Source organism: Pempheris klunzingeri, chromosome 22 (assembly GCF_042242105.1).
Source record: "Pempheris klunzingeri isolate RE-2024b chromosome 22, fPemKlu1.hap1, whole genome shotgun sequence".
Classification (NCBI taxonomy): domain Eukaryota; kingdom Metazoa; phylum Chordata; class Actinopteri; order Acropomatiformes; family Pempheridae; genus Pempheris; species Pempheris klunzingeri.
Window position 1 is genome coordinate 7,910,994 of NC_092033.1, and position 4,204 is coordinate 7,915,197.

Below are 4,204 nucleotides of genomic sequence, written 5' to 3' on the forward strand. Positions count from 1 at the left end.
CTGACTCTGGACCAGACTGGACTCGGCGACGTCGGAGGGAGGCAATCACTGCGTGACGCCGCTCGCATGAGCAGCAGGCAGCCAATCAGATCGCTCAGCGAAGAGAAAAATGACTCATGGGTGACGACCAGGAACAGGAAGAGAAATTGTAGGTGCTGAGTAACGTACTTGTAGTTTTTAACCACTTTGGCAGAAAAGCGTGTAAAATGAGTGGACTTAGCTGTGTTTCCGAGCTGAAATAAATAAATAAATGCACTTGTTAAGTTGTGAACTATGATGTGAAGTGCGCTGCTCTGTTTAACTTTAAATGTTGTGTATTCAGCAGTCTGTCTTTAGAAACTTGTTTGGCAAGTAGCTGCCATGTGGAAATTGAGCAACTTTCAAAAATGTTTGGTTAGCCACAGACCCACTTGCCTGGAGTGTATAAAACAGGTTGAGTCACAAACAAAAATATTTTTGTGATTAAAGAGTGTCTTCAAATTGCTTGTTTCATCCAATAGTCAAAAAATGCAGTTATTCTATTAATAATGGTAAAAAAAATAAAGCAAATACTGACATTTGACACGCTGAAATGAACAAATATTTGTTGATTTTCTGCTTCATACATGACTGAAATGATTAATTGATCACCAAAATTGTTGATAAGCAAACAAGAAGTTATTCTGTAGCCATAATAATGGCATTATTAGTCATTTTTGTCAGTAATTCTTGCGCACAGGTCTTAATTCCTCAACACATGTCATGGGCAGCAATGCAATTCAAGTAAAACAGGTGCGGGTGGTGTGAACTCCACCCTCATTTCTGAGATGGGGCTATGCAGTGAGACAAAAGTTACCTCAGCAAATCACAACATAGGCCTACACATCCATGAGTGAGCAATGCCAGAACACACAAGCATGCACACACATATAACCAATTATGGTTAACACTGATTGCATGAAGGTGCAAATGGATTTATTGTGATGCAAGGCTCTGCCAGCTGGGTATGTTGCTCCACCCGGCACAGTTCGGAACAGTTTCATCGGTCTGGTTGAACAGGTCCACACTCTCGCCACTGAACAAGTTCAGTAACTTTCCCTATGAATGTCTGTTTGTTTTCAGGTGACGAGAGGGACCACAAATACCATCTAAAAAAATGTTCAAAACCTTGTTTACATTGCTGTGTGCATACAGGTGATTATGTCACTGCTGAGACGGTTGGCCAGGATGACGTTACAGTACTCTGACCTTTGACTTTATCATATCTTACCTGATTGATAAGAATTATCAGAGTTAATGATGAGTTTACACTTTTTTTTTAAAGTACATTCTATGTAGTTTATGGAGAGAAATCTGAACATAACTTTCTAAGATACAAAGTACAAAGTGTAGTTATATTACTAACCTTTGAAGGAAACTGGGTGTGACTGCCCTAGTCACTCACCACATTTACAAAACAAGGTTTACAGTATTTTTTTGGGTACTTGGATACATAACATTGATTTTTACATAACTCCATATTTACTCAACACAGCTTTATTGACTGAGCCTGAGTTTTTTTTTTTGACTTGCTAGCGTAGGGTTCATCTCCATCTGCCCTTCTTTCTGACAAAGTCTACCCTCATGCTTCAAATAATTGATGTTTTTCACACTTTGACTGATATGTGTTTAGAGTTATCTGCCAAGTGTACACAGACACATAATGTGATGTGATTTTAATCTTGTCTGGTACTGCTGGTGTGTTTCCACAGGATGCACATCTGAAACCACAGGATAAAGAACGGATGGTTTCTTTAAAATCGTCTGTTCTAGCACTCTGCCTCAGTTATCTGTTTTTCCTCTTGGAAAAAGCAGATGATACAGAGTGAGTTGGCCAGATATTGAAAAAGGAAACAAAATACCAATGCGGTGTGGTCACTGTGACTTCTCAGCATATCCATGATTTCAAATTTCAAATGTCATCAAAGAGCACCATTTGTTTATAAAATGTCATGTGTAAAATCTGTTAAATCCAATTCTTTAAATTTGAACATGTCGAGTTTGAGACTTGTTTTGTCTCTGTGTTAAGATGATCAGCATTATTTAGCAAGTGATCTATAAACACAGGGAAGACTTCAGCTCCAAAGCTAGGCCATTTGTTTGCATAACCTTGATTTCTGATTGCACCATGTTCACTTTACAAATCCAGTGTTTAACTGTTTCTTTGTTTAACTGTTGCTTTATCTGTATGCATGTGGGGACGTGTGCAACCTCCTCCTTGGGTAATGAGGCCATTTAGATAATCTGTTGCTGCTGTACCAACTGGAGCAACAAAACAGACTCGACTGCTTTATTACCATGGAAATTATTTTAGTCTCGGCTGGACTTAGAAATGTTAAAGATTCAATCAGTGTTGTGTGTACAATATATGTGTTTCTCCCTTTGTTCTTTCTGAAGAAATAAAGCAAATAAATAAAGATATTAAATGCTGGAATATCTCTATTGCCACATTTTTATACTGTACACACAATTTCTGATGTCTCATTTAAACACAGGACTGAGAAAGAATGTCATCAGCATTTGCAAGTATTTAAAATTACTTACAGTGAAAATGACCACAGTAAAACCTCAAAATATTTAAACTGAAAATAACAATAAAGAAGTATATCAACAGGCTGCATAATTCTTTGTCATCAATTTATATAATTTCCTTCAAATTACACACGACTTTCCATTAGCTGGCAGTGATGTGTGTTATAGAGATTGTGTGTGTTGCTGGGATGCTGACGTCCAAAGACCTTCCACAAGTCACAACAGATGGACCACACCTGCTCAGATGTATATTTGTTTTAAGAAAATATCAATCAGAAGTGTTGCTGTCAGTTTTGCTGTCAGTGTAGGGCAACAGTGTCAGCTAAGGGTCTAAAACACTGTTATACCACACTGTTTTGATTGTTAGCGAAATGTTAATGTAACCAGGAACTCTAACATGTCTTCACAGAAACTAAACACATCTCAAGACTATTTTAAGGTCCAAGACATCCATGGAAAAATGGAAAACACACCTGAGTGGAGCACACGTGATGCCACATATGGTCACTAACACCCTGCTCTAACACACACACACACGCGTGCGTGCGTGCGCGAACAGGGTGTGACTGAGGAGAACAGCATGTGACATAAATAGTTTCACACACCAGGCCCTCAGTTTCTCATTAAAACAGATCATGGAAAGTTTTATCATAACTGTCGTCTGCATTCAGTTAAGCAGAGTTGTTGCACAGAGAAGAACACCTTGTAAACTGTTAATCATGTTGCGATTATTACATAATGCATAAAAACCCTATCTGTGTGTGGTGGTTCAGAAATGATTTGATGACACCTGGAGATACCTGGACTCTTTGCATGCATTCAGGTGTTGATAATTCTATTTCTAGTTTCACCGTTGCTGTCCTGAACTCGTCTTGTTTGTTTGACTGATTGAGGGCCTGTTAATAGATTGAACTGGTTTAATTAGGATGGAAAAAGTGGCAGTAATGTGAGAATCTACAGTAGCATCCCAAGAAGATGAGATATTCTGGTTCAGCGGGACTGAGCAGTCTATTCTGCCTCAGCCAGAGCTTGTAGAAAGCACATGGATGAATGAGCTTACAGATAAGTGGATGAGGGTTTGTGTTTGACTTGGTCTTTGAGCTCTGTGTGTGTTTGAAGAAGAGAAAACTGAAAAAGACAGAAAGAGAGAGGATGACACAGCAACAGAATATGACCATATATATATATATATATATATACTGTAAATCTGTGTGTATGCATGTGTATGTGTGTGTGAAGGAGAAAAAATGAGGTTGTGTCACCTCAGCTAATCCAGATCAGAGAGTTTGCCTACGGATGTCTTAACTATAACAGCTGCTGGCTAATCTACGCACACACACACACAGAGCATACACTCTCACTCACTCACTACATACAGTACATACAGGCTCCCTTTGTACAGTTTGCCTCTAGCATTATGTACAGCTACAGCTAGTAAAATGATCAAAAGCAGCTTTGTCGCTGTGAGACAGCATTGTGAAATATAGTCAGTAATATCTGCTGTATCCTGCTGACATCCTTACAGATTTTTACACTGAATAAGACTGCTTCTGGGAAACAGCTTGTTCTGTATAACTGAAGCTTCATTTCATTTCATATGCAGACATTTCTCCATTTTAATGTTGTATTCATCAAGAATGGTCTCCATCCTTGG